The sequence below is a fragment of the Giraffa tippelskirchi genome, chromosome 1 (assembly GCF_054371585.1).
Source record: "Giraffa tippelskirchi isolate mGirTip1 chromosome 1, T2T-mGirTip1v1.2.pri, whole genome shotgun sequence".
Classification (NCBI taxonomy): Eukaryota; Metazoa; Chordata; class Mammalia; order Artiodactyla; family Giraffidae; genus Giraffa; species Giraffa tippelskirchi.
Window position 1 is genome coordinate 187,652,097 of NC_137275.1, and position 12,438 is coordinate 187,664,534.

Genomic DNA, 12,438 nt, shown 5'->3' on the forward strand with positions numbered 1-12,438 from the left:
GACTTAGCGATGAAAAACATTTTATTTTAAAAATACCTGTTTATTTATTTGGCCGTACCAGGTCTTAGTTGCAGCATACAGGACTTTTTAGTTGCAGCATGTGGGATCTAGTTCCTTGACCAGGGATCAAACCCTGATCCCCTGCATTGGGAGCATGGAGTCTTAGCCACTGGACCACAGGGGAATTCCTTCAACTTCACCATTTTTAAGTGTATAGTTCAGTAGTATTCACTATCTTCCTATTGATATGTAATAAACCTCCAGAATTTCCCTTCTGAAAAAGCTCAAAACTGAAACTCAATCCATTAAACAACTCTCATTTCCCCTCTCCCCAGCCTCTGGCAACCACTCTTGTACTTCCTGTCTCTATGAATGCGGCCACTCTAAAAACCTCTGATGAGTGGAATCATACAGTATTTTATCTTTTGTGACCAGCTTATTTCACTTAGCTTAATGTCCTCAAGTTTCATCCATATTGTAGTGTGTGTCAGAATTTCCTTCCTTTTTAAGGCTGGACAATATTCCATTGTTTGCACATACCACATTTTATTTATTCATTCATCTGGTGATGGATGGATACTTGGGTTACTTCCACAGTTTAGCTACTGCGATGGATAGCAGTGTACAAATATCTCTTTGAAACTCTGCTTTCAGTTCTTTCGGGTATATACTCAGAAGCTGGATTGTTGGATTGTACAGTAGTTCTATTTTTAATTGATTTGAGGAGCCATCACACTGGTTTTTGTAAGGTTGGCACCATTTTACATTCCCATCAACAGTGCACAAAGGTTCATTGTCTCCAAATCTTCACCAACACTTGTGATTTTTTAAAAAAAAAAAAGCCATCTTGATGGATATGAACGGGAATCTCACGGTGGTTTTGAAAACTCCTTTTAAAATAGGAGGGAAAGAGGGTAGGGTGAGCAAAAAGGAAGAGCTATTTTGAAGTAAACTAGAGGGACACTGAGATAACTTACAGCTGATCTCCATTTTTAACCACTGGACCCACCAGGGAAGTCCCTGGTAATTCTTTTTAAAGCAACTTCTAATTTTGTAGAAGGTAAATAGAGAAAGAGATGAGACTCTATAAATGCCTTTCCCAACCACACCCTACCCTACGCATACAATCAATATTCATTGTTCCTGAGTCTCTCCTTCACTTCTGTCATGTGCTCTGTAGTTGTTTGGTTGTTGTAATTGTCGTCATATTGATAGCATCACAAAAGTGTCTTCAGATAGAAAGCTAGTGGTCAGGGACTGTGCCTTTTTAGGACTCAGCTCACTGAGACTAGAGGCCAGCACTGCTCTCATGGCTGCAGCCTTAGGAGGCACTTTAGAAATTAACAAGCCCTGACTTTCCTTGGGTGGTGCTAGTGGTAAAGAACCCCTGTGCCAATGCAAGAGAAATAAGAGATGTAGGTTCGATCCCCAGGTTGACAAGATCCCCAGGAGGAGGGCATGGCAACCCAATCCAGTGTTCTTGCCTGGAGAATCCCATGGACAGAGGAGCCTGGCAGGCTACAGTCCATAGCATCGCACAGAGTTGGACACAACTGAAGTGACTTAGCACGCACACACAACTTTCCTTGTTCACACAGGGAAACCAAGGCAGATCCAGGGGAGGTGGCTTACTTAACACAGACAGCAGCATAAAAACCATGAGTAATGAATACAGCATCTGCTTACCCAGTTAACCTGTCAGTGTCTGGGAGACAGAGAGAGACAGATGTTGCCAACCCTCAGGATACAACCCAGTGCAGTAGAACTCCCAGATACACAGAGGAGGTCAGGCAGGCTCAATGGTGGCCCCCTGGAACCAATCTCACTGGAAAGGACTTGTGTGTACAGCTGGATTCCTGCTGGGGAAGACCGTGGCCCTCTGACCTGCCAGGCTGTTGCTTGTTATGTTTCTAAACAGCATATTCTGACCCTGCTTCCCCAGTCAGGAGCCTGCTGCAATTCCTACCCTGCATCAGGACTTTGGTCCAGAGGTTTATGCTTCTTTCAGGTATAATGATTATACCTGAAAAGATAATTTAAGAAGGTTAAGGAGAATATTTACCATGCCTTATCATTGCTTTGCTTCTCTCATAGCTCAGTAGGTAAAGAATCCGCCTGCAATGCAGGAGACCCCAGTTCGATTCCTGGGTTGGGAAGATCCTCTGGTGAAGGGATAGGCTACCTATCCCAGTATTCTTTGGGCTTCCCTTGTGGCTCAGCTGGTAAAGAATTTGCCTGCAATGCGGGAGACCTGGGTTCGACCCCTGGGTTGGGAAGATCCCCTGGAGAAGGGAAAGGCTACCCACTCCAGTGATCTGGCCTGGAGAATTCCATGGACTGTATAGTCCATGGGGTCACAGAGTCGGACATGACTGAATGACTTTCACTTCACTTCACTCTTGCTTTATTTGGGGTATGTCTCCTTCCATACGTATAGACCACTTTACATTTTTGTAATCATGGCACACCTCAGTACATAAGAGCAATATTATCTACTTTGTGTGATGAGCGTGCATGCTTAGTTGCATCTTACTCTTTGCAACCCCATGGGTTGTAGCCCTCCAGATTCCTCTGTCCGTGGAATTCTCTCCAAGCAAGAATACTGGAGTGGGTGGCCATTTCCTCCTCCAGAGGCTCTTCCTGACCCAGAGATCAAACCCACTTTTCTTTTGTCTCTTGCATCAGCAGGCAAATTCTTTACCACTGTGCCACCTGGGAAGCCCATATCTACTTTGGCTCCCCTTAATGACTTGGTTCTTGGTACAGTCCCTAGCATATAGCATGTGGTCAATAAAGGATCATTGAATGAACACCATTCTATCATATGCTTCTTTCATTTCACATGATAAGACTATCTCCCTATTTGTCATAGCAAGAGTAATTGTAATTTTTAATGGTTTGCCTAATGGCGTGGAATAATTTTGACGCTGTCATTTTTACTGTTCTAATTTTTTTGTAAAAAATTTCATGTACATTTTATTTAGCTGCTTGGGAACTAGCTTCAAGTAAAAGATTCCAATAGAATGATTGTATTAAAGAGGTTTAGACAACTTCGTGATTCAGTGAGTATTTCTTTTTTAAAATATTTTTTTATTTTTGGCAGCACTGGGTCTTTGTTGCTGGGCATGGGCTTTCTCTAGTTGCAGTGCACCAGCTTCTCATTGTGGTGGCTCCTCTTGTGGATCAGGGGCTCTAGAGTGCACAGCCTCAGTATTTGTGGCTCACAGGCTTAGCTGCCCCGAGGCATGTGGAATCTTCTCAGACCAGGGATGGAACCCATATCCCCTGCATTGACTAGAGGATTCTTAACCACTGGACCACCAGGGAAGTCCCAGTGACTATTCTTAAGGAGACAATGCTTCCTGGGAGAGACAATCCATTTCTGCTTTCTGTATGGTATATATTCATATTTCTATTTCTAGAGTGTGTCCTAGTCAATGATGAGGGGCACAGAAACCATCCCGAAGAGCCCCTTAATTCAGAACTCCTTGAAGAGTCTAACAACATTCATCAGAAGCTCACTTGGTGTGACAGAGTAGATCTTATGGTTTCTGAGTAATAAAATAGTCTGTTGACAGAAATGGCGCCTTTCGCCTAGGTCCTGAAACAAAACTCCAAAAAAACATGGCTCTGATCAGAGCAACGTCTTTACAGGCAACATCAAAGGAAGGAAGTCCTTGCTTGGATGCTGAATGAGACTTTGAGATCTCAAAACCTAAAAATGTTTGTATGAGTTTTATTGCTCCTCTAACAAGTCCCCACAAAGTTAGTGGCTTAAAACCATGCAAATTATCTTACAGTTCTGCCGAAGTCTGACATGGTCCTCGCTGGGGTAAAATCCACAGGCATTCTTGTCTGCAGACTCTAGGGAAAATTCTTTTCCTTGCTTTTCTCAGCTTCTAGAAAGTGAAAGTGTTCGACAGAAAAGTCACGTCTGTCTCTTTGGGACCCCATGGACTGTAGCCTGCCAGGCCCCTCTGTCTGTGGGATTTCCCAGGCAAGAATACTGCAGTGGGTTGCCATTTCCTTCTCCAGAGGATATTCCTGACCCAGGGATTCAACTTGGGTTTCCTGCATTGCAGACAGTTTCTTCACTGTCAGAGCCACCAGGGAAGCCAGGCAGCTTCTAGAGGCTGCCCACATTCCTTGGTTTGGGTATGGACCCCTTTCTCCATGTTCAAAGCCAGTAATATCACATTTCTCCCAGACCCTTGTCCTGTTGTCATCTCTCTGTCTCTCTGATCATAGCCTGGAAAGGTTCTCTTTTTTTAAAGAATTAATGTGTTTAGATAGGGCCCACTTGGATAATCCAAGACACTCTCACCATCTCAATGTCCTTAACCTTAATCACATCTGTAAAGTCTCTTTGGTTCGGAAAGGTAATATATTTACAGGTTTTGGGGATTAAAGATGTGGGCATTTTTGGAGGGAGGGATTATTCTGCCGACCACAAGATCTAACCTGGACATATATTTTAAAATTAAAACTATATACAGGACTTTCCTGGTGGTCCAGTGGTTAAAGACTTCGCCTTACAATTCAGTGGATGTGAGTTCGATCCCTAATCAAGGAGCTAAGATCCCACATGCCCCTTGGCCAAAAAACCAGAACATAAGCAACAGAAGAAATATTGTAACAAATTCAATAAATATGTTAAAACAGTTCACATCAAAAAAATCTTAAAAGAACAATATGTATTGACAGAACATGTAACATTATTCATTCACTTATACAAGGAATGACTAAACAGGGTGAATCAAGTATAAAAGTCAGCATGAGCTTGGAGTACTCTTCATCAGCCAGTGATACTCAGAGAAAATCTTCTGGGATGCCTCTCCATCACCTCTGACACTAAGGTTAAGCCTGCATCTCTGGACCACTGAAACTGCCAGTCTCCCTCCTTGTCCAGATTCAGGCTCTGCACAACCACCTACACTGTTGGAAGGGGGACTGGGGCTGAGGAGTAGGGTACCAGGCAAGGAGAAGGGGCAGAGGAGCAGAAGGGAGGCTCTGAAGGGCAGTCTGGTGACTTGAATGTCTGCTGAGGATGCCCCTGTTCCCAGGGCTCTGTTCAGGGGGGTTCCTTTTCAAGAACGGCATTGTCTTCCTCAGTTCAGTTCAGTTTCTCAGTTGTGTCTGACTCTTTTTGACCCCATGGACTGCAGCACCCCAGGCTTCCCTGTCCATCACCAACTCCCGGAGCTTGCTCAAACTCATGTCCATCAAATCAGTGATGCCATCCAACCATCTCATCCTCTGTCACCCCTTCTCCTCCCGCCTTCAATCTTTCCCAGCATCAGGGTCTTTTCCAAGGAGTCATTTCTTCACATCAGATAGCCAAAGTATTGGAGTTTCAGCTTCAGCATCAGTCCTTCCAATGAATATTCAGGACTGATTTCCTTTAGGATTGACTGGTTGGATCTCCTTGCAGTGCAAGGGACTCGCAAGAGTCTTCTCCAACTCTAGAGTTCAAAAGCATCAATTCTTCGGCACTCACCTTTCTTTATAGTCCAACTCTCACATCCATATATGACCACTGGAAAAACCAAAGCTTTGACTAGACAGACCTCTGTTGACAAAGTAATGTCTCTGCTTTTTAATATGCTGCCTAGTTTGGTCATAGCTTTTCTTCCAAGGAGTAAGCGTCTTTTAATTTCATGGCTGCATTCATCATCTGCAGTGATTTTGGAGCACACCCCCCCCCCCAAATAAAGTCTTTCACCGTATCCATTGTTTCCCCATCTATTTGCCATGAAGTGATGGGACCAGATGCCATGATCTTAGTTTTCTCAATGTTGAGCTCTAAGTCAACTTTTTCTTCCTTGGTGATCCTCATTCTTTTGCCTCCCCAAGCTGCTGGATTCTCCCCACCTGGATCTTGTGTTTAGGAAGAGTTCCCATGGAGAGGCTCTCTGATTAGTGGCTCTGCCAATAAGTGGTGGTGGTGTGTGTGTGTAGCCAAATGACTAGATTAACTGAGGTGGTTTTTTTTTTTTTTTTTTTTCCTCTCTGTGTGACTAACGTGAATGGAAATACAAGGGAGAGTGTAGCAGGAAATTCAAATTGCTTTCCAGAAAGCCTGAAAGTGAAGGTGTGAGTTGAGACAGGCCACTGAGTTCTGGAACACGCGCCTGATGGCAAATGAGCAGCAGATGAATTTCTCTGGGGGCGCTGGGATGAGCTCTGGACCCACCTGTTACAGGGAACTCTGAATCTGAGGTCTTCAAGGATCGCGAAGGCATGTTGACCCCAGATCCTCCTTTTTTGAGCTCTACAGCGAGGCTTCCGACTCACCACTAGATGGCGGGCGAACTGTGGCTCTCCGCAAGCGGGGCCAGAACCAGATTAATCCTAGGCTGCTCTGAGGTGCTGGGCGGCGCAGGGTAGCTCGTGGAATTCTACCTGGTAAGACACAAATGCTTCTGTCCGTGGATTGCTGAATTCCATCTTAGTATCCCCCAGGACTAACCTAAGCAGTTTTTGCTCTATTCTTTGGCCTCAGTCACAGGCTTGAAAAAAATGATCCTTTCGTTCCTGGGGCTCCAGAAAGGAAAAAAAATAATGTGTCCTCATTGAAAACCTATTTGCTTAGTAATTATATTTTGTTTGTTTATGGACAACATGGAGCCAGAGGGACCTGGCTTTGAGCTTTGGCTCTCATTCTCTGGGCTATCTTTTCTGGGCTCCACTTTTGTTGGTTTGTTTGTTTGTTTTCCGACTAAAAGGAAATGAACCATCCCTGCCTGATGGGGTTGTCCAGGCATCAAGTGTTACACGGATGGAGCATGTCAAGCACAGCGCACAGCATTTAGTAGGCATTTTCCGTCCCACTTCTTTTCAGGGAACAGGGGCCCTATTCTCCTCCCCTTTACTGTTCTTGTTGATCAGTTGCTAAGTCATGTCTGACTCTTTTGTGACCCCATGGACTGTGACCCACCAGGCTCCTCTGTCCGTGGGATTTCCCAGGCCAGAATACTGGAGTTGGTTGCCATTTTCTCTCCAGGGGATCTTCCCGGCCCAGGGATCAAACCTGTGTCTCCTGCATTGGCAGGCAGATTCTTTACTGCAAAGCCACATGGGAAGCCCCTTCACCATACTCCCTAGCTATATCAGTGCCTGGGGTGTGGATGGCAGGCATTGTGAACAAGTGGACAAGCTAGTTCATGAATAGAACTTGCCTTGATTTTAATCCAATAGCCTCCTATTACTGAAATATGAGGTTTTTGTGCAGGATTCAGAAGATTACATCATAACACTCCTGCCTGCAGATGCTAACTCTCTGACTAAAGGAGGCCAAATTAACCAAAACACATTTAAGAGTGAACACAGAAGCTAATAAATGAAACATGATTCAGAATGTATGATACAGACTGGTTATAAATAAGTTTATAGTTCCTCCAATAGGGCTCAGTTTCTCAAATTCGGCCGTTCACGGTGTCAGTTTACATTTTCCCTGTTTGTCAATAGGAGGCTGTTTGTCAGAGTCTGAACATTTTGATGGGGAAGAAAAGGACTTACTTTGCAGCAGGGACATGATATCTAGAAAGCACACCCAGCTGAGAATCCAGTGGGTGTCATGACAGCAGCATGGGGATGGGATGGAAGTTTCTGGAGACGGATAAAAGGAGTCAGAAAATGAAAGTGAGAGGGTGTCAAAGGCAACAGTTAGCCATTGTACTATTTGGCTGATGATTTCTTCCGAGTATGAATCAAGTTACAGAGTTTAAATCTGGAAGCTACCTTAAAAGTGTCTGGCTTGATTTCCAAAATGATGTTTGTTGTTCAGTGGCTAAGTCGTGTCTGGCTCTTTGTGACCTCATGGACTGTAGCATGCCAAGCTCCTCTGTCCTTCACTGTGTCCCAGAGTGAGCGCTGGGGCTTCCCTGGTGGCTCAGAAGGTAAAGAATCTGCCTGCAATGTGGGAGACCTGGGTTTGATCCCTGGGTTGGGAAGATCACCTGGAGAAGGGGATGGCCACCCATTCTAGTATTCTTGCCTGAAGAATCCCACGGTCAGAGGAGCCTGGGGGGCTATAGTCCATGGGATCATGTCCCACTCTGTGACTTCATGGACTATAGTACACCAGGCTGCTCTGTCCTTCACTATCTCCTAGATTTAACTCAGATTCAATAAGAGCCTTTATATGATATCTCTGACTCACTTCAGTTCAGTTCAGTTGCTCAGTCCTATCCAACTCTTTGAGACCGCATGGACTGCAGCATGCCAGGCCTTCCTGTCCATCACCAACTTCCGGAGTTGAACACCAACTCATGTTCATTGAGTCAGTGATGCCATCCAACCATCTTATCCTCTGTCATGCCCTTCTCCTCCTGGCCTCAATCTTTCCCAACATCAGAGCCTTTTCAAATGAGTCAATTCTTCGCATGAGGTGGCCAAAGTATTGGAGTTTCAGCTTCAACATCAGTCCTTCCAATGAACACTCAGGACTGATCTCCTTTAGGATGGACTGGTTGGATCTTCTTGCAGTCCAAGGGACTCTCAAGAGTCTTCTCTAACACCACAGTTCAAAAGCATCAATTCTTTGGTGCTCAGCTTTCATTATAGTCCAACTCTCACATCCATACATGACTACTGGAAAAACCATAGCCTTGACTAGACAGACCTTTGTTGACAAAGTATTGGCTCTGCTTCAGTTCAGTTCAGTCGCTCAGTCGTGTCTGACTCTTTGTGACCCCATGAATCGCAGCACGCCAGGCCTCCCTGTCCATCACCAACTCCCAGAGTTTACCCAAACCCATGTCCATCGAGTCGGTGATGCCATCCAACCATCTCATCCTCTGTCGTCCTCTTCTCCTCCTGCCCCAAATCCTTCATTAGGGGTCTTCGTTAGGGTCTTTTCCAATGAGTCAACTCTTCGCATGAGGTGGCCAAAGTATTGGAGTTTCAGCTTCAACATCAGTCCTTCCAATGAACACCCAGGACTGATCTCTGCTTAGAAGCATTCAAATCACCACTTAAACAGTTCTAGGCACAGGGAACTCGCTGCCTTGAAAGAAAGCCACTTTTTCATTAGACAGTTCTGCTTGTAATTATTAGCTCAAAACCTTCTTCCAGCTCTCACACACAGCTGCTGATTTTACTCTGGAGCCACGTAGATTACCTTGCCTCCTCTTTCAGAGGTGAGTTCTGCAACTTGCCAAGAGCCGCTGTCAATCCCATGGCCCTTAACTTTTTCTCCCCACTGCTTTCAGACATTTGCAAATGACTCCCTACATCTCCTAGACCACAAACTCCCTGGAGTTGAAGGGGCAAGCTACTACAGGGAGGCCATTTTGTGCTTTGATTTCCCCTGCTATGCCTTGACACAGCACTAGGTGGCGCCATGCCCAAATTCCCATTTTAGTGCTCTGGATATTCAGGCTAACATGAAGATTGCCCACTTCCCTTAAGAAGTTATCAGTGCCAACCCCATCATGCCTCATATCCTTGTTTTCCTCAGGGGTCACAAGAAGTCCAAATCTCAGCCTCTGCAGTGATTCAGCATCAACCTGACCCTAACTGCATCCTGCTCTGTAGGTACCCATGTGGACAGCCTGGTGAGTTCCCTGGTGGCTCAGTGGTAAAAATCTGCCTGCCAGTGCAGGAGACACGGGTTCCATCACTGGGTCAGAAAGATCCCTTGGAGGAGGAAATGGCAACCCACTCCAGTATTGTGGCCTGGGTAATCCCATGGACAGAAGAGCCTGGTGGAATACAGTCTGTGGGATCACAAAGAGTCAGACAGGACTGAGTGACTAAACAACATGTGAACAGCCCATGTTTTGCCATCCAGTACCCTGTCCTTCTCCCCTTGATGATAGCATCGCAGCCTTCCTCTGAAGAACCACTCCATTACTCACCAACATGAGGTTCTGGAGGGTTCTGTCTACCAGGGGTGGGCAGTGGACCCAGACCATGGCCACTTAGAGACGGCCCCGTGTTAACCATCATGTATGGCTCAGGTTAGCGTTTCACTGGTGTGGAAGGGAAGAAGCAGCCAGTGAGGAGCACATCCACCTGGAGATGTTGGGCAGCCATCTGCTCACCGGTTGGGGAGAGGCTGCCTGAGAATAGAGCCAATAGAGAGGATAGAGAGGCTGAGAGACTGAAGGGATGCACCAGACTCACAGAAGACCGTGAACTTAATCAATAAAGGCTGTGTGTGAGTGTTCAGTTGCTCAGTCGTGTCTGACTCTTTGCGACCCCATGGACCGCCAGGCTCCTCTGTCTATGGGATTCCCCAGGCAAGAATACTGGAGTGGGCTGCCATTTCCTTCTCTAGGGGATCATCCTGATCCAGGGATTGACCCCACATCTCCTACATTGCAAGTGGATTGTTTACTGCCAAACTAGCAGGGATAAAGTTTGAGTATGGTATAATTTCTCCACCGATTGGCTGTTCCCCCTTATCTCTCTCTCTCATTTTCTTTTTTTCCCTTCTTCTCTATCCACCCCCCCATCTGTCTCTCCCCCTCTCTTGCTCACCCCACCCTCTTCAAGTCTCCCTATTCCCTGAGACATAACTATATTGAAATTAGGCCAGTCGGTAACCCTACAATGGCCTCTAAGCATTCAAGGGGAAAGGATTGCATGTTTCTTTAAATTAAGAGCTAGAAATGATTAAGCTTAGTGAGGAAGTTATAGTGAAAGCCAAGATAGGATGAAAACCAGACCTCTCGGCCAAACACTTAGGCAAGCTGTGAATGCAAAGGGAAGGTTCTTGAAGGAAATTAAAACTGGTATTCCACTGAATATATGAATGGTAAGAGAGCAAAACAGTCTTACTGCTGCTATGGAGAGAGTTTCAGTAGTCTAGAGAGACGATCAAACCAGCCACAACATTCCCTTAACCAGGGTCTAATCCATAGCATGAGTTGGAGCAAACTCTGGGAGATGGTGAAGGACAGGGAAGCCTGGCGAGCTGCAGTCCATGGGGTCACGGAGAGTCAGACATGACCTAGCGACTGAACAACAACAGCAGTCCAGAGCAAGGCCCCAGTTCTCTTCAGTTCTATAAAGGTTGAGAGGTAAGGAGGCTGCAGAAGAAAAGCTCGAAGCTAGCAGAGGTTGGCTTATGAGGTTTAAGAAAAGAAGCTGTTTTTATAACACAAAAGTACGAGGTGACGTAGCTAGGGCTGGTGTAGAAGCTACAGCAAGTTATCCAGAAAATCTAGCTAAGATGACTAATGAAGGTGGCTCCACTAAACAACAGATTATCCATGTAGACAAAACAGGCCCATATTGGAAGAAGATGTCATCTAGGATTTTCAAGGCTAGAGAGAAGCCAGTGCCTGGTTCCTAAGCCTCAAAGGACAAGCTGACTCTCTTGTTAGGGGCTAATGCAGCTGGTGACATTAAGTTGAAGCCAGTGCTCATTGACCATTCCAAAAAAGTGCTAAATTGACTCTGCTTGTGCTTGTAAGTGGAACAACAAAGCCAGGATGACCACACATCTGTTTGCAACATGTTTTACCAAAAATTTTAAGCCCACTGTTGAGACCTACTGCTCAGGAAAATGTTACTGCTTATTGTCAATGCGCTTGGTCACTCCAGAGCTGTGATGCAGGTGGACAATGAGATTAGTGTTGCTTTTAGTCCTGCTAATACAGCATTCATTCTGTAGCCCAAGAATCAAGGATTCATTTTGACTTTCAAGTCTTATTATTTAAGAAATAGATGTTGAAAAGCTATCACTGCTGTAGAGAGTGATTCCTCTGATGGATCTGGGCAAAGGCAATTGAAAACCTGCTAGAGAGGATTTCCCATTCTAGATGCCCTTCAGAACATTAGGGGGACTTCCCTTGCTGTCCAGTGGTTCAGACTTCACCTTCAAAAATGCAGGGCATGTGAATTCAATCCCTGGTTGAGAGGCTGAGATCCCACATGCTTGGTGACCAAAAACCAAAACATGAGGCAAAGCAATATTATAACACATTCAATGAAGATTTTTAAATGGTCCACATAAGAAAGAAAGAAAGAAAAGAACATTAGGATTCATGAGACAAGGTCAAAATATCAACATTAACGAGAGTTTGGAATAAGCTGATTCAAAACCTCATGGATGACTTTGAGGAGCTAAGACTTCAGTGGCAAAGTAACTGCCAAGGTGGTGGAAATAGCAGGAGAATGAGAAATGAAGCCTGAAGATGGGACTAAATTGCTGCAATCTCATGATAAAACTTAAATGGACGATGAGTTGCTTATCGATGTATGAAGAAAGTAGTTTCTTGAGATGGAATCTACCCCTGGGGAAGATGCCATGATTTTTGAAATGATAACAAAGGATTGAGAACATTATATAAGCTTAGTTGACAAAGCAGCAGCCGGGTTTGAGAGGATTGACTCCAATTTTGAAAGAATTGTGGGAAAATGCTATCAAACAGCATTACATGCTACAGAAAAATCGTTTGTGAAAGGAAAAGTCAGTCGATGTGGCAC